Genomic DNA, 19,473 nt, shown 5'->3' with positions numbered 1-19,473 from the left:
TAAAATGATGCTTTTCTTCCGAAATTCTCATTTTTAAAGAAAAGTTCCAAAGACCTTCTTTTTTTTTTACCTTAATGAAATCTTGAGTAGATGAAATTAAATGTGAACACAATCATTGCTTTCAGTTCAGTTCAGTCGCTCAGTCATGTCCGACTCTGCGACCCCATGAATCGCAGCACGCCAGGCCTCCCTGTCCATCACCAACTCCTGGAGTTCACTCAGACTCACATCCATCGATGTGAGTGATGCCATCCAGCCATCTCATCCTCTGTTGTCCCCTTCTCCTCCTGCCCCCAATCCCTCCCAGCATCAGAATCTTTTCCAATGAGTCAACTCTTCGCATGAGGTGGCCAAAGTACTGGAGTTTCAGCTTTAGCATCATTCCTTCCAAAGAAATCCCAGGGCTGATCTCCTTCAGAATGGACTGGTTGGATCTCCTTGCAGTCCAAGGGACTCTCAAGAGTCTTCTCCAACACCACAGTTCAAAAGCATCAATTCTTCGGCACTCAGCCTTCTTCACAGTCCAATTCTCACATCCATATGTGACCACAGGAAAAACCATAGCCTTGACTAGACGGACCTTTGTTGGCAAAGTAATGTCTCTGCTTTTGAATATGCTATCTAGGTTGGACATAACTTTCCTTCCAAGGAGTAAGCGTCTTTTAATTTCATGGCTGCAGTCACATCTGCAGTGATTTTGGAGCCCAGAAAAATAAAGTCTGAGACTGTTTCCACTGTTTCCCCATATATTTCCCATGAAGTGATGGGACCAGATGCCATGATCTTCGTTTTCTGAATGTTGAGCTTTAAGTCAACTTTTTCACTCTCCACTTTCACTTTCATCAAGAGGCTTTTTAGTTCCTCTTCACTTCTGCCATAAGGGTGGTGTCATCTGTATATCTGAGGTTATTGATATTTCTCCTGGCAATCTTGATTCCAGCTTGTGTTTCTTCCAGTCCAGCATTTCCCATTCTGTACTCTGCATATAAGTTAAATAAGCAGGGTGACAATATACAGCCTTGATGTACTCCTTTTCCTATTTGGAACCAGTCTGTTGTTCCATGTCATTGCTTTAGCAACAGCTAAGATTTTGAAAAATTATTCTTATATATGTGCTTTCTGAGAAGACTTACATATTTTACCATAAGAATTTATTTTCAAAACATTTATAGAGAAATTTTAATGTGGCCATTAAAAGATCCAATTTGTTTTATAATTATCATATTAAAATGTATATTTAGGAAACAAAATACAAAAAAGAAAATATTCTTTTTCTTATGGGTGTTTTTACTGTGTTGAGAAATTCACACTAGAAATCATCTAGTTCTAATTCATCTACATTTAATACCATTTAAATGTTTGAAATGTAAAGGATCTATCTCCTCTAGGAACCACATCTAACTTCTTTTAAACATGAGTTACTTGACCTTTCAGATGAGGCTTAATAAATTACCCTTAGTATAAAAATGTGAAGATAAATCAGAAAGAATTAAAGTAGTTCTGAAATAGAAAACAGAGAAGTGGACATATCTGCTTCAGCCTGAAGAGACAGCCAAGTATCAGATCAGATCAGATCAGTCGCTCAGTCGTGTCTGACTCTTTGTGACCCCGTGAATCACAGCACGCCAGGCCTCCCTGTCCATCACCAACTCCTGGAGTTCACTCAGACTCACGTCCATCGAGTCAGTGATGCCATCCAGCCATCTCATCCTCTGCCGTCCCCTTCTCCTCCTGCCCCCAATCCCTCCCAGCATCAGAGTCTTTTCCAATGAGTCAACTCTTTGCATGAGGTGGCCAAAGTACTGGAGTTTCAGCTTTAGCATCATTCCTTCCAAAGAAATCCCAGGGCTGATCTCCTTCAGAATGGACTGGTTGGATCTCCTTGCAGTCCAAGGGACTCTCAAGAGTCTTCTCCAACACCACAGTTCAAAAGCATCAATTCTTCGGCACTCAGCCTTCTTCACAGTCCAACTGTCACATCCATATGTGACCACAGGAAAAAACCACAGCCTTGACTAGACGAACCTTTGTTGGCAAAGTAATGTCTCTGCTTTTGAATATGCTATCTAGGTTGGTCATAACTTTCCTTCCACGTATACATACATTATATTTTCTACAGTAATGTTTCTTTGCAGAAATAATTATTCTTTTAAAATAAATTTATTTTTTGATTTTTTATAGTTTTATTTTTAATTATTTTTAATTGAAGGATAATTGTTTTACAGGATTTTGCTGTTTTCTGTCAAACCTCAACATGAATCAACCATAGGTATACATATATCCCCTCCCTTTTGAACCTCCCTCCCATCTCCCTCCACACCTCACCCCTGTAATTATTTGTTTGTCTAGACTGATATCTAAAACTAATGTAGTTTAGTTGATTTTTTATATATGTGGACATAGATACAAACAGAAATAGTTAGCTAGAATGCCTGCCTTTTGTAGTACTCAATATACAGTGCAACAATTTTTCTTTAAGACCCTTGGCCACTATTCTCTCAATCCCAGTAATTCCTTGAGTTTTGAAAATAGCTTTGATTTCTTACTCTCTAAAAAGTACATTTTAAAATGTATATTTACAGATGCCCATTATAAAATAAGTAGACAAATGTACAATAACCTAAGTATCACAGAAGAGACTCTAGAACCCCTGGGACCACCGTCCATCAGAGGCAACCTCTGATACCGGCTTGGTGTGTTGCCTTTCAGTTACTTTTCTGTCTATTTACATACTTCAGTGTGCACCTTCAGAGCAATATTTTTCGAACTATGGTTGAGTCCTGAATCAATTTAATGAGCCAGGACCAACATTTTGAAAAGTGGAATGGAATGGCATGGAATAAAACAGGATAGAAAAGTTTCAGAGTACTGTATGTAGTAAGGGTTCACTCAGTCTAGATATAAAATGTGTGTCTCACTTTCAAAACACTTTGAAAGCTACTATTGTAGAAAATCTATAGTGCTACCTCATGCTTTCTTTCCCTCTTTTTAAATAAATGGTGACACATTATAAGTCTGGTTTACAGTTTCTTTTCTGTCTGTCTTGGAGATTATTTCTTATCAATACACAGTTATAGCTCATTTTTATTGACCGCCATTGAACAGTACTACATGATCTGCATGCATGTTCTGTATGCATGCATACACTTCTGTCTTGATGGGGACTTAGTTTTCTTTCAACTTATCATGATTGTGAATGATGCTGCAGTGAATATTTGTGTGCATGCAGTGAATATGTGTGTGTGTGTGCCTCATTGTGCACAGTGCAAGAGGTTTTTCAGTATAAACAAGGAGAAATTAAGTAGCTGGGCCCTTTGATACACATATTTGCAATTTTAACAAATACATTTTAAAGGAGCTGAATCAATTTGCACTCTAACCAGAAGAAAATCCACTTTTCTATCCCTTGATCAACGCTGTAGTCAAACTTTTCCATTTTACTATTGTGATTTTGTTTTATTTTGTGTTTATCTAAATGCTAATGAGGTGCTGCACTTCTTTGGTGAATTTTCTGTTTGTTTCCAAGTTTCTTTTTTCATATTGATTTGTATATGCTCTTTACAGTGTCTGAATACTAATCCTTTTTCTGTATTTTATATAAGTATTTTCCCCTAATCTGTTGCTTCTGTTCAGTTTAAAGGGCAATTCCCAACCCCATCACCTAGACTAAAGACAGTCTCTCAAGGATATCTGCTGCTGTTATGCCATGACAAGTTAAGATCGCATGACCAGTTTAGCACTCTGGGTGCTCTGGCAGGATTACTGAGATGTGAGTGATCACATGGGTTAGGCTTGGGAGAAGAAGGAAATTTAAGGTTCGTAATGATGGGAGTCTGACTGTAACACTTGCAAACCCTCTTGATTTCCTGAACAACTTCAGCTAATCCTAGGTAGGATAATTTTTATTCCTCCTTTTCTACCTTATCAAATCGTCACTGTTTTTTATATTCCCAATCCCAAAATATGTATTTAGCCATTAGTAATTTTAGGAAAACAAAATTAATAAAAATCCAAATATATATCTTTAAAATTTTTATTCCTTAGATATTAATAACTACCAACTTCATGGCAAATGTTAGCCATATAAAGCATTCTCCCTCAGTCTTTTAGATTAGCACACTGAAAATACTATACTTAACTATTCACAAAAAAATGCAACACATATTTATATTGACAATTTTATTAAATCAAATTTCCCTTAAAAAGAGATGATAGATGGGAATTCCCTGGTGGTTCAGTGGTTAGGAATCTATGTTCTGTCAAGGACCTGAGTTTGTTCCCTGGTTGGGGATCTAAGATCCTGCATGCTACAGAATGTGGCCAGGAAAAAAAAAAAAAGATGCCATATAAACTGATCTTATTTCAATGTCAGTCATGCATAGTATGTTCATGATTCATACCTATATAGTTCCTGATCCAAAACATAGAAATTATTTGGTCCCATTAAAATTTAAATAAAATCAAATTTCAAATTGGAATACTCTGTATTCCTTTTATGGTTTCATTAAAATAGGGAGCTGAATTAGTGTTTTAAAACTTAGGAGGAAACCACAAAATTCATTATAAGTGGCAATTTACTTAAAATGCCAAAAAAGTATTTGCTAGCTTACTGTGTGGTAAGCATGACATTGAACAGTTAAGTTTCCCCTCTGAGGTGGTGGTAGGAGGGCCTGGAAAAGGTGCTGGCAAGGGTTTCACAATGTAGTCTCATGTGGTCCTCATAACTATTCTGAATGGTGTCCTCACTTTATAGATAACTGAAATTAAGAAGAGTGTCCAACCAAGCCTGAAGAACTGGGACATGCAATTAGATGGGCCCAAAACTCTACACTTACTCAACTCTCCTAACTTGTTACCAGGAGACCATGAAACCATGTACCACATAACCTAACACATGTGCTCCTTCCCACATTTGAAATACTACTTCTTTTCTTAAAAGGAGCTGCTACTTCTAACATGTTCTCAATGTACCTTTTAACATTTCATGGATCAAATATTTTTGAAAAGCAAGTACACGTAAAAAATGGAAACACTGTCTTTATACCCTGTGCAGTGCACTATATCTGGTTTATTATCTCATGCCACATTACAATAGCGAAGTTAGGGGCCCACTTCTGGTCCAGTCTACTGAAGTCACAATTTACAACACAAACTCTGAACCTCTTAGTTACTACAAAATGATCAGGAGATGGACTACACATATTCCCCCAATTGATCAAGACATAGTATACTATTTTTCTGAATTCTCTCTGCTAAGAATTTGAACAACAGGGGAAGAGAAAGTTTACAGCAGGAGCTCGCTGAAAAAGTTAAAAAAAAAAATTAGGGGCAAGGCCAAGATGACTGAGAGGGAAGACATGGAGTTTCTGTTACCCTACAGTTAGGATACTCACTAGATGCTGGTGGGGGGCCTCTGGAAACCAGGCAGATGGGTGGAACCACTAAGCAATCAGGTAGGATGTGAATGGGAGCAAAGAGGGGAGGAAAAATGGAGGCCAGACAGGACTGGTGTGGCTGAGGGGTGACTGGGAGCACCTGGAAATTTATGCTTGCCTCCAGGAGGTTAACAGGAAGTAGGAAGGACCTTCAAAGGTTGGAGGATGGGGAGGGGGAATGGTTTGGCATTCCCTCCTGTCAACTTGGCCCCAGGGAGCTTACAGAGGTACCAAGCTTGGTCCTATACCCTTCAGGGACCTCTCTGCTCACGTGGGTACTGGAGGTGTGAGAGGGAGTGGGAAGAAGGATGTAAGCCAAACTGAGGAGCCCTCAGGGGTCAGGAGAAGTGCCTGCTGTTCCCTTACCCAGTGAGCCCAAGGGAGTCTCCTAAGGCCCTCTAGGGTCCTCTCTGATCTTCAAGGTGCCTTCCACCTTACAGGACCTACTCTGTCTGTGTAGGTTCTACAGTGTGACAGGAAGGGAGTAGGAGGAAAAGCCAAGCCCTGGGGGAGGAATCATTTGGGGTTCAAAGGATCAGGAAACCTGCCTTGTATTCTACTCACTCGGCCCCAGGGAGCCTCCTGGGGCCCCAGGTGTGATCCTCCACACCCTAAGGCAGGAGAGACTGCAGAGGGCTCAGCTAGAATGAACCCAAGCCCCAACCCCCAACCAGGGCCTTTTCCAGTACAGTGGTTCCTGAATCAGGACTCTTCCCCTGCCTAAAGCTAGCCTCTACATAAACCAAGCCCCTGCCTAAGCCCTGCCCCTCATAGCTGAGGTTTTTCTGTCTTTTTGTTGCTTTTGTTGTTGTTTTGTTTTGTTTGTTTGTTTTTGTTGTTGTTCTTTGGCATTACTGAGTTCTGTTTTACCCTTCAGTGGCTCTTTCATATATATTCTTATTTTTTATAAAATATCTGTTAATTTTCTGAATTCATTTTTTTGTTATTGTTATGCTTCCTTTTATGTTTTATGATCATTAATAGTTTTTTTTTTTTTCCTTCTTTGCTACTGGGGCTTAACTTTACCCTCCAGTACTTGTTTTATATAGATTTTTATTTTTCCGAATATATATATTTTTTCTATATTTAGTTTGTTTTAGTTAGTTAGTTTTCTATATTTAATTTAGTTAGTTATTTAGTTAGTTATTTAGTTAGTTAGTTTTCTATATTTAATTTGTAATTATTTGTTATTATCCAGATCCTTTTTTTTTTGGCATCTCTGTGGCTTGCAAGATAGCACTTCATGGGCCAGAGATCAGGCCTGAGCTCCTGAGGTGGGAGAACTGAATCAGAACTACTGGACTAACAGAGAACATCATGCCCCAGGGAATATTAATTGGAGTGAAGTCTCCCAGACAAAAAAATAAAATACTTAAGAATAAATGTACCTAAGGAAGCAAAAGACCTGTTCTCAGAAAACTATAAAACTCTGATGAAAGAAATCAAAGAGGACACAAACGGAGAGATATACCATGTTCTGGAATTGAAAGAATCAATATAGTAAAGATGAATACACTACCCAAAGCAATCTACAAATTCAGTGCAATTCCTACCAAATTGCCAAGGCATTTTCCACAGAATTGGAACAAAAACATCTCACAGTTTGTATGGAAACACCTAAGATCCCAAATAGCCAAAGTAATCTTGAGAAAGAAAAATGGAGCAGGAGGAATCAGACTTCCTGACTTCAAACTATACTAAAAAACTACAATAATCAAAACAGTGTGGTACTGGCACAAAAACAGAAATATAAACCAATGTATAGGATAGGAAGCCCAGATATAAACCCATGGACCTAAAATCACCTAGTCAATGACAAAGGAGGCAATAATATACATACAGCCTCTTCAATAAATGTTGCTGGCAAATCTAGACAGGTACATGGAAAAGAATGAAATTAGAATAGTACCTAATATCATACATACAATAAACTCAAAAGGGATTAAAGACCTAAATGTAAGACCAGATACTATAGAACTCTTGGAGGAAAACAAAGGAAAAACATTCTTTGACATAAATCACAAGACCTTTTTGAACCACCTCCTGAAATAATGAAAATAAAAACAAAATAAACAATTGGGATCCAATTAAACTTAAAAACTTTTGCACAGCAAAGGAAACCATAAGCAAGACAAAAAGACAAACCTCAGAATGGGACAAAATATTTACAAAAAAAGCAGTGGAAAAAGGGTTAATCTCCAAAATATACAAACAGCTCATGGAGATCAATATTTAAAATAAAAAAAAAAAATAGGCAGAAGATCTAAGTAGACATTTCTCCAAAGAAGAATATAGATGGCCAAGAAACACAAGAAATGGTGCTCAACATCACTAATTATCAGAGAAATGCAAATCAAAACTACAATGAGGTATCAGTTCATACCTGCCAAAATGGCCATCATCAAAAACTCTACAAACAATAAATGCTGCAAAGGGTGTGGAGAAAAAGGAACTCTCTTATATTGTTGGTTGAATTGTTACATTCAATTGTTGAATGTACATTGGTACAGCCACAGTGGAGAACAGTATGGTGATAGCTTAAAAAACTATACATAGAATTACCATATAATCCAGGAATCCCAACACAGGGCATATACCCTAAGCAAACTGTAACTCAAAACGACACATGTACCCCAGTGTTCATCACAGTACTATTTACAATAGCCAGGACATGGAAGCAACCTAGAAGTCCTTTGACAGATGAATGAATAATGATGTGGTGTGGATTCTGGGAGTTGGTGATGAACAGGGAGGCCTGGCGTGCTGCAGTTCATGAGGTCACAAACAGTCAGACACGACTGAGCAACTGAACTGAGCTGAACTGAACATATACACAACGGAATATTATTCAGTCATAAAAAGGAATGAAATTGGGTTAGTAGTAGGGGTGTGGATGAACCTCGAGCCTGTCATACAGAGTGAAGTGAGTAAAAAAGAGAAAAATATCACATATTAATGCGTATATATGGAATCTAGAAAACTGGTGCTGATGAACCTATTTGCAGAGCAGGAACAGAGGCACAGACGTGGAGAACAAAGCTGAATGTATGTGCCCTAGGTTCAGACTATACTACAAAGCTACAGTAGTCAAAACAGCATGGTACTGGCACAAAAACAGACACATAGATCAATAGAACAGAGTAGAGAGCCCAGAAATAAACCTACACCTGTGGTCACCTAATCTATGACAAAGGAAGCAAGAATACAAAATGGGGAAAAGTGAGTCTCTTCAACAAATGGTTCTGGAAAAACTGGGCAGCTACATTTAAAACAACGAGATTAGAACATTTCCTCATACCATATACAAAAATAGGGCTTCCTTGGTGGCTCACCTGGTAATGAATCCAGCTGCAATGCGGGGGACCTGGGTTTGATCCCTGGGTTGGGAAGGTCCCCTGGAGAAGGAAAAGGCTGCCCACTCCAGTATTATGGCCTGGAGAATTCCATGGACAGTATAGTCCATGGGGTAGCAAAGTCAGACACAACTGAGCAAGCTTCACTCACTCACTATACAAAACTAAACACAAAACAGAGATTAAAGGCTTAAATATAAAACTAGAAACCACAAAACTAGAAGAAAACAAAGACGGGAGGAGCAACCCCACCTCCAAGGAGTGGTGGCTGCATGGGCACAGGAGGGCCTAGAAGAGCTATTCCATGTTCAAGGTCAGAAGGGGCAGTGGTGAGGAGATACCCCTTGTCCAAGGTAAGGAGCAGAGGCTGTGCTTTGCTGGAGCAGCCATGAAGAGATACCCCACGTCCAAGGTAAGAGAAACCCAAGTAAGATGGTAGGTGTTGCAAGAGGACATCATGGTCAAAAAAAGACTTCGAAATGCAGCACTTGGATGCAATCTCAAAAACGACAGAATGATCTCTGTTCGTTTCCAAGGCAAACCATTCAATATCACAGTAATCCAAGTCTATGCCCCAACCAGTAACACTGAAGAAGCTGAAGTTGAACAGTTCTATGAAGACCTCCAAGACCTTTTAGAACTAACACCCAAAAAAGATGTCCTTTTCATTATAGGGGACTGGAATGCAAAAGTAGGAAGTCAAGAAACACCTGGAGTAACAGGCAAATTTGGCCTTGGAATACAGAAACCAAATACAATACAGACACACTGAAACCATACTCACAGAAAACTAGTCAATCTAATCCTACTAGGACCACAGCCTTGTCTAACTCAATGAAACTAAGCCATGCCCGTGGGGCCACCCAAGACGGGCAGGTCATGGTGGAGAGGTCTGACAGAATGTGGTCCACTGGAGAAGGGAATGGCAAACCACTTCAGTATTCTTGCCTTGAGAAACCCATGAACAGTATGAAAAGGCAAAATGATAGGATACTGAAAGAGGAACTCCCCAGGTCAGTAGGTGCCCAATATGCTGCTGGAGATAAGTGGAGAAATAACTCCAGAAAGAATGAAGGGGTGGAGCCAAAGCAAAAACAATACCCAGTTGTGGGTGTGACTGGTGATAGAAGCAAGGTCTGATGCTGTAAAGAGCAATATTGCATAGGAGCCTGGAATGTTAGGTCCATGAATCAAGGCAAATTGGAAGTGGTCAAACAAGAGATGGCAAGAGTGAACGTCGACATTCTAGGAATCAGCAAACTAAAATGGACTGGATGGGTGAATTTAACTCAGATGATCAAATTATCTACGACTGCCGGCGGGAATCCCTCAGAAGAAATGGAGTAGCCATCATGGTCAAAAAAAAAAAAAAAGAGTTTGAAATGCAGCACTTGGATGCAATCTCAAAAACGACAGAATGATCTCTGTTCGTTTCCAAGGCAAACCATTCAATATCACAGTAATCCAAGTCTATGCCCCAACCAGTAACACTGAAGAAGCTGAAGTTGAACAGTTCTATGAAGATCTTCAAGACCTTTTAGAACTAACACCCAAAAAAGATGTCCTTTTCATTATAGGGGACTGGAATGCAAAAGTAGGAAGTCAAGAAACACCTGGAGTAACAGGCAAATTTGGCCTTGGAATACGGAATGAAGCAGGGCAAAGACTAATAGAGTTTTTCCAAGAGAACGCACTGGTCATAACAAACACCCTCTTCCAACAACACAAGAGAAGACTGCACACATGGACATCACCAGATGGTCAACACTGAAATCAGATTGATTATATTCTTTGCAGCCAAAGATGGAGAAGCTCTATACAGTCAACAAAAACAAGACCAGGAGCTGACTGTGGCTCAGATCATGAACTCCTTATTGCCAAGTTCAGACTTAAATTGAAGAAAGTAGGGAAAACAACTAGACCATTCAGGTATGACCTAAATCAAATCCCTTATGATTATACAGTGGAAGTGAGAAATAGATTTAAGGGACTATGTGATTAATAGAGTGCTATTAAGATTTAAGGGACCAATCTGATAGATAGAGTGCCTGATGAACTATGGACTGAGGTTCGTGACATTGTACAGGAGACAGGGATCAAGACCATCCCCATGGAAAAGAAATGCAGAAAAGCAAAATGGCTGTCTGGGGGAGGCCTTACAAATAGCTGTGAAAAGAAAGAAGTGAAAAGCAAAGGAGAAAAGGAAAGATATAAGCATCTGAATGCAGAGTTCCAAAGAATAGCAAGAAGAGATAAGAAAGCCTTCTTCAGTGATCAATGCAAAGAAATAGAGGAAAACAACAGAATGGGAAAGACTAGAGATCTCTTCAAGAAAATTCGAGATACCAAGGGAACATTTCATGCAAAGATGGGCTCGATAAAGGACAGAAATGGTATGGACCTAACAGAAGCAGAAGATATTAAGAAGAGGTGGCAAGAATACACAGAAGAACTGTACAAAAAAGATCTTCACGACCCAGATAATCATGATGGTGTGATCACTCACCTAGAGCCAGACATCCTGGAATGTAAAGTCAAGTGGGCCTTAGAAAGCATCACTATGAACAAAGCTAGTGGAGGTGATGGAATTCCCGTTGAGCTCTTTCAAATCCTGAAAGATGATGCTGTGAAAGTGCTGCACTCAATATGCAGCAAATTTGGAAAACTCAGCAGTGGCCACAGGACTGGAAAAGGTCAGTTTTCATTCCAATCCCAAAGAAAGGCAATGCCAAAGAATGCTCAAACTACCGCACAATTGCACTCATCTCACACGCTAGTAAAGTAATGCTCAAAATTCTCCAAGCCAGGCTTCAGCAATATGTGAACCATGAACTTCCAGATGTTCAAGCCTGTGGCAGATTCATTTCGATATGTGGCAGAACCAATACAATATTGTAAAGTTTAAAAATAAAATAAAATTAAAAAAAGAAGAAAAAAAAAGAAAAGGCAGAGGAACCAGAGATCAAATTGCCAGCATCTGCTGGATCATGGAAAGAAACAAGAGAGTTCCAGAAAAACGTGTATTTCTGCTTTATTGACTATGCCAATGCCTTTGACTGTGTGGATCACAATAAACTGTGGAAAATTCTTCAAGAGATGGGAATACCAGACCACCTCATCTGCCTCTTGAGAAATTTGTATGCAGGTCAGGAAGCAACAGTTAGAAATGGACATGGAACAACAGACTGGCTCCAAATACGAAAAGGAGTACGTTAAGGCTGCATATTGTCACCCTGCTTATTTAACTTATATGCAGAGTCCATCGTGGGAAACGCTGGGCTGGAAGAAGCACAAGCTGGAATCAAGATTGCAGGGAGAAATATCAATAATCTCAGATATGCAGATGACATCACCCTTATGGCAGAAAGTGAAGAGGAACTAAAAAGCCTTTTGATGAGAGTGAAAGAGGAGAGTGAAAAAGTTGGCTTAAAGCTCAACATTCAGAAAACAAAGATCATGGCTTCTGGTCCCATCACTTCATGGGAAATAGATGGGGAACCAGTGGAAACAGTGTCAGACTTTATTTTTCTGGGCTCCAAAATCACTGCAGATGGTGACTGCAGCCATGAAATTAAAAGACGCTTACTCCTTGGAAGGAAAGTTATGACCACCCTAGATAGCATATTCAAAAGCAGAGACATTACTTTGCCAACAATGGTCCGTCTAGTCAAGGCAATGGTTTTTCCAGTAGCCATGTATGGATGTGAGAGTTGGACTGTGAAGAAAGCTGAGTGCCGAAGAATTGATGCTTTTGAACTGTGGTGTTGGAGAAGACTCTTGAGAGTCCCTTGGACTGCAAGGAGATCCAACCAGTCCATTCTGAAGGAGATCAGCCCTGGGATTTCTTTGGAAGGAATGATGCTGAAGCTGAAACTCCAGTACTTCGGCCACCTCATGCGAAGAGTTGACTCACTGGAAAAAGACTCTGATGCTGGGAGGTATTGGGGGCAGGAGGAGAAGGGGACGACAGAGGATGAGATGGCTGGATGGCATCACTGACTCGATGGACGTGAGTCTGAGTGAACTCTGGAAGTTGGTGATGTACAGGGAGGCCTGGCTTGCTGCAATTCATGGGCTGGCAAAGAGTTGGACACAACTGAGCTACTGAACTGAACTGAACTGGACACTCTGATACAGGCCTTAGAAATATTTTTTTGAATATGTCTTCTCAGACACCGCAAACATAGGCAAAAATAAATTAGATCTAATCAAATTTAAAACTTTTGCACAGTGAATCAAACTATATACAAAATGAAAAGACAAACTACTGAATGGGAGAAGATATTTGAAAAAGATATGTCTGATAAGAGGAATATCCAAAATAAATTAAAAACTCATGCAATTTAATATAAAAAGGTAAAAATGGACAGAGCACATTAATAGACATTTTCTAAAAAAAAATACATCTGGACAATGGAAACATAAAAAGATGCTCCAACATGTTAATCATCAGGGAAATTGAGATCAAAACCATCATGAGAGATCACATTTTATCTGTCAGAATGGCTATAACCAAAAGGCAATACATAAATGTTGGCTATGATGTGGAGAAAAGGGAACCCTAGTGTACTGGTGGTGAGAGTGTAAATTGGTTCAGCCACTATGGAAAGCAGCACAGAATTTACACAAAAATTAAAAATACAGCTACCATATGACCCAGCAATCCCACTTCTCGTTATATATCTGAAGGAAATGAAAACACTAATTCAAAAGATGTATGTACCCCAATGTTCATAGCAGCATCATTTACAATTGTCAAGGTGTGAAGCAACCCAAGTGCCCATCAACAGATGAATGGATAAAAAATATATGGTGCGTATATATACAATGGAATATTACTCATCCATAAAAAGTAATGAAATGCTGCCATTTTCATCAATGTGGATGGAGCTAGATAATATTATCCTTAGTGAAAAATGTCACACAGAGAAAGATAAATACTATGTGTGTTTTCACTTATATGTGGAATATAAAAAAATAAGGCATATGAATGCATACAGCAAAACAGAATCAGACTCACAGAGAACAAACTATGCTTTAATATACTATATTTGTTCTTTTCTTTCTGACTTACTTCACTCTGTATAACAGGCTCTTGGTTTATCCACCTCACTAGAATTGACTCAAATTCATTCCTTTTTCTGGCTGAGTAATATTGCATTGTGTATATGTACTATGACTCCCTTTAGCCATTCGTCTGTCATGGACATCTAGGTTGCTTCCATGTCCTGGCTATTGTAAATAGTGCTGCAGTGAACATTGGGGCACATGTGTCTTTTTGAATTGTGGTTTCTCCAGGGTATATTCCACTTACTTATATCTAATAGTTTGTACCTCTTAATCCCCTTCCCCTTTCACCTTTCCCTCTCCCTACTGGTAAACACTAGTTTGTTCTCTGTGAATCTGTTTTTGTTGAGAAAGTAAGTCAAATGAAAGAAATAGATATCTGGAAAATATATTTCCACTTGTAAAGAAATATATTTCCAGTGGCTAAGGAAATGGCACCCCACTCCAGTATTCTTGTCTGGAAAATCCCACGGATGGAGGAGATTGGTTGGCTACTGTCCATGTGGTCACAAAGAGTCGAACACGACTGAGTGACTTCACTATCACTATCTAAGTGGGAATTGACATAGGGACTCAGACACAATAAGCATGACTGATAATTCTATTACCCCAACCCTTTCACTATAATCACAGAAATTTTGATACATACATGCAACACATACCCAAGTTATCAAGCATAGCAAATTTGGCACTCATTCACTCACCACTCAACTTAATTACTAGAACAATATCAAAATGTGTGCATCTAACTGTGAACTTCCCTCTCCATTTCCATCCTTCCAATCCTCCACCAATCCACTCCTCTCTTAATCTTATTTATTTTTTCTGTCCCATTCCCATCCCATATTTCCAGACCCTTGAAAATTAAATGAAATTCATTATTTTTACATAGGCAATGCATTGTTCTTATACCTGGAATAAGGTCACATGTTTACATAAGGAAAAGGGATGACCCCTGCCTCATCTTTTCAAAGAGGGGCATAATCTTACCAGTGTCCATATGAGTGTGGGCAGAAGCCTCAGGATTGAGCAGAGGGGTAGAGTGTTTGCTCCAGCAAATCATTGCCTTGCACACAGGTTACCCCTCAGCAAGGGCAAACTCATAGCCCACACTTTAGTCTTCTAGACAAGCCCAGCACTGTCCAACGGAAATATGCAAACTACAAACATAAGTCTAAATTTTCTGGTAGCCACAGTTTTAAGAAGTAGAAAGAAAAAAGTGAAATTAATTTTAATAACATTTTAAACTAAAATAACCAAAATATTATTTCAACATGTACTAAATATATATATTAATGTAATTTTAAAATTTTAAATGAAATTTAAAATTCTTGGGACATACAGGCAACCTGGTCACAGAGCAGAGCCCAAGAGTGGCAGCAGTGGTCATTGCTAGGGCTTGCTTAAGCAGCATCCCAGAAGGTTCCCAGATTCTGATGACGATGCTCTACCACAGCTAACCTCTGACACACCCCAGGGAGTCCACATAGCTCTCTGCTAGCCCAGCAGCTTTGTTCCACAAATGTGTAAGGGGCTGGTGGCAGAGGCAGGGAGAAATGATTGGCTATGAAAAACAAAAGGAAAGGAGAGTGAAGTCGCTCAGTCGTGTCTGACTCTTTGCGACCCTGTGGACTGTAGCCTATCAGGCTCCTCCGTCCATGGGATTCTCCAGGCAAGAATACTGGAGTGGGTTGCCATTTCCTTCTCCAGGGGATCTTCCTGACCCAGGGATTGAACCTGGGTCTCCTGCATTGCAGGCAGATGCTTTAACCTCTGAGCCACCAGGGAAGCCCCAATGAAAAACAAAGGGGGCTTACATATGAGTCAGTTTCTGACTGGAGTTGCAGATGCCTACAGCTTTAGATCTCTGTCAATGTACAGACCACACTTGTTTCAGCACCCCATGCCACTGAAGCAAAGGTCTTGGTGCATGGAAGAGGGGAAAAAATCCACTTAAAGGGGATAGAGCTAGCTTCTTCTCTGGCAATTTAAAAGCAGACCTCACCCTTAACAGGTCAGTGATGGCCACTGGGCAGAGAGCAAGTCCTGCCTCAGATTTGGTGCCAACTCTAGCCCCTCCATCTCTAGCACCACTGCCTATCAAGGGGATAGCTTCCAAAACATCCTGAGGAAAGGTACAACTGGTATCCACCTCAAATCCAGCCCACCTATCAATGGCAGGTGCAAGGCACACACCATATGCAGAGAGATGCTCCCACATAAAAACAGCCATTTCAAGACTGCAGTGGACAACCGTTTCACCTAAAGTAATAGAGACAGAGAAAACTAAATAAAAGAAGAACTACTGTCAATTGAAAAAGCAAAAGAAAACCCCTGAAAAATAATGAAACAGAAATAAACAATTTACTACAAGAGAACTTAAAACATGATTAATAATAAACTTAATAAAGGAAAAGAACTAATCTGAACAATGAACATTTTAAAATATTTAAAAAGACCCAATCAGAAAGTTGCAGGATACAAGGTCAATACACAGAAATCACTTGCATTCCTGTATACTAATAATGAAAAGTCAGAAAGACAAATTAAGGAATCACAATTGTTCACAATTGCAACAGAAAGAATAAAATATCTAGGAGTAAACCTACCTAAGTAGATAAAAGAACTGTATGCAGAAAATTATAAGACACTGGTGAAGGAAATAAAAAACAACATAAACAGATGGAGAGATATTTCATGTTCCTGGGTAGGAAGAATCAATACTGTGAAAATGAATATATTACCAAATACAATCTACAGATTCAATGCAATCCCTATCAAATTACCAATGGCGTTTTTCACAGAACTAGAACAAAAAAATTTCACAATGCATATGGAAACACAGAAGATCCTGAATAACCAAAGCAGTCTTGAGAAAGAAGAATGGAGCTGGAGGAATCAACCTTCCTGACTTCAGACTATACTACAAAACTACAGTCATCAAGACAGTATGGTACTGGACCCAAAACAGAAGTATAGACCAATGGAACAAGATAGAAAGCCCAGAGATAAACCTACACATCTATGGGTAGCTTATTTTTAACAAAGGAGGCAAGACTATACAATGGGGAAAAGATAACCCTTTCAATAAGTGGTGTTGGGAAAACTGGACATATACATGTAAAAGAATGAAATTAGAACACTTTCTAGCACCATACAGAAAGATAAACTCAAAATGGATTAAAGACCTAAACATAAGATCAGAAACTAAAATCTCTTAGAGGATAACATGGGCAGAACACTCGACGACAGAAATCAAAGCAAAATCCTCTATGACCCACCTCTTAGAGTAATGAAAATAAAATAAAAAAATAAACAAGTGGGACCTAATTAAACCTAAAAGCTTTTGCATAGCAAAGGAAACCACAAACAAGGTGAAAAGACAACCCTCAGAATGGGAGAAAATAATACCAAAGGAAACAACAGGCAAAGAATCCATCTACAAAATATATAAGCAGTTCATACAACTCAATACCAGAAAAACAAACAACCCAATCAAAAAGTGGGGAAAAGACCTAAACAGATATTTCTCCAAAGAAGGCATACAGATAGCTAACAAACACATGAAAAGATGCTCAACATTGCTCATTATTAGAGAAATAAAAATAAAAACTACAATGAGATACCACCTCACATTAGTCAGAATTGCCATCATCAAAATGTCTACAAACAATAAATGATGAAGAGGATGTGGAGAAAAAGGAATTCTCTTGCACTGCTGGTGGGAATGTAAACTGATACAGCCGCAAAATCATCATATGATCCAGCAATCCCACTACTAGGCATATACCCTGAGGAAACCAAAATTGAAAAAGATGCAAGTACCCCAATGTTCATTGCAACACTATTTATAATAGCTAGAACATTGAAGCAATGTAGATGTCCATTGACAGATGAATGGACAGAGAAGCTGATTATATATATATATATATATATATATATATATATATATATACACAATGGAATATTACTCAGCCATAAAAAGGAAAGCATTTGAGTCAGTTCTAATGAGGTAGATGAACGTAGAGCCTATTATACAGTGAAGTAAGTCAAAAAGAGAAATATAAATATCACATACTACCACATATATAAGGAATCTAGAAAAATGGCACTGATGAAATTATTTTCAGGGCAGATCATGAACTCCTTATTGCCAAATTCAGACTTAAATTGAAGAAAGTGGGTAAAACCACAAGACCATTCAGGTATGGCCTAATCAAATCCCTTGTGACTACATAGTGGAAGTGAGAAATAGATTTAAGGGACTACATCTGATAGACAGAGTGCCTGATGAACTATGGATGGAGGTTTGTGACATTGTACAGGAAACAGGAATCAGGACCATCCTCAAGAAAAAAAAAAATGCAAAAAAACCAAAATGGCTACCTGAGGAGGCCTTACAAATAGCCGTAAAAAGAAGAGAAGCAAAAAGCAAAGGAGAAAAAGAAAGATATACCCATTTGAATGCAGAGTTCCAAAGAATAGCAATGAGAGATAAGAAAGCCTTCCTGAGTGGTCAGTGCAAAAAATAGAGGAAAAAATAGAATGGGAAAGACAAGAGACCTCTTCAAGAAAATTAGAGATACCAAGGGAACATTTCATGCAAAAATGGGTGCAATAAAGGACAGAAATGGTATAGTATAGACCTAAGAGAAGCAGAAGATATTAAGAAGAGGTGGAAATAATACACAGAAGAACTGTACAAAAAAGATCTTCACGACCCAGATAATCATGATGGTGTGATCACTCACACTCACCTAGAGCCAGACATTCTGGAAAGTGAAGTCAAGGGGGCCTTAGGAAGCATCACTACAAGCAAAGCTAGTGGAGGTGATAAAATTCCAGTTGAACTATTTAAAACCCTAAAAGATGATGCTGTGAAAGTGCTGCACTCAACATGTCATCAAACTTGGAAAACTCAGCAGTGGCCACAGGACTGGAAAAGGTCAGTTTTCACTCCAATCCCAAAGAAAGGCAATGACAAAGAATGCTCAAACTACCACACAGTTACACTCATCTCACACGCTAGTAAAGTAATGCTCTAAATTCTCCAAGCCAGGCTTCAGCAATACGTGAACTGTGAACTTCCAGATGTTCAAGCAAGTTTTAGAAAAGGCAGAGGAACCAGAGATCAAATTGGTAACATCCGATAGATCATAGAAAAAGCAAGAGAGTTCCAGAAACATATCTATTTCTGCTTTATTAATTATGCCAAATCCTTTGACTGAGTGGATCACAATAAACTGGAAAATTCGGAAAGAGATGGGAATACCAGACCACCTCACCTGCCTCTTGACAAACCTGTATGCAGGAAGCAACAGTTAGAACTGGACATGGAACAACAGACTGGTTCCAAATAGGAAAAGGAGTATGTCAAGGCTGTATATTGTCATCCTGCTTATTTAACTTATATGACAGAGTACATCATGAAAAATGCTGGGCTGGAAGAAGCACAACCTGGAATCAAGATTGCAGGGAGAAATATCAATAACCTCAGATATGCAGATGACATCACCCTTATGGCAGAAAGTGAAGAAAAACTAAAGAGCCTCTTGAAGAAAGTGAAAGAGGAGAGTGAAAAAGTTGGTTTAAAGCTCAACATTCAGAAAACTAAGATC

The 19,473-nt window shown here is 39.0% G+C and overlaps 1 non-coding gene across 1 annotated transcript; it reads right to left on the bottom strand.

Moving 5' to 3' along the window:
• Positions 1-15,570: 15,570 nt before the first annotated feature.
• TRNAC-GCA (transfer RNA cysteine (anticodon GCA)) lies at positions 15,571-15,643 on the bottom strand. Its single transcript has one exon. It is a non-coding gene; the product is annotated as a tRNA-Cys (tRNA).
• Between the last annotated feature and the right edge of the window lie 3,830 nt (positions 15,644-19,473).

The sequence above is a fragment of the Bos indicus genome, chromosome 7 (assembly GCF_029378745.1).
Source record: "Bos indicus isolate NIAB-ARS_2022 breed Sahiwal x Tharparkar chromosome 7, NIAB-ARS_B.indTharparkar_mat_pri_1.0, whole genome shotgun sequence".
Classification (NCBI taxonomy): domain Eukaryota; kingdom Metazoa; phylum Chordata; class Mammalia; order Artiodactyla; family Bovidae; genus Bos; species Bos indicus.
The sequence above is the reverse complement of the archived record's forward strand: the minus strand, read 5'-3'. Positions and strand labels throughout refer to the sequence as shown.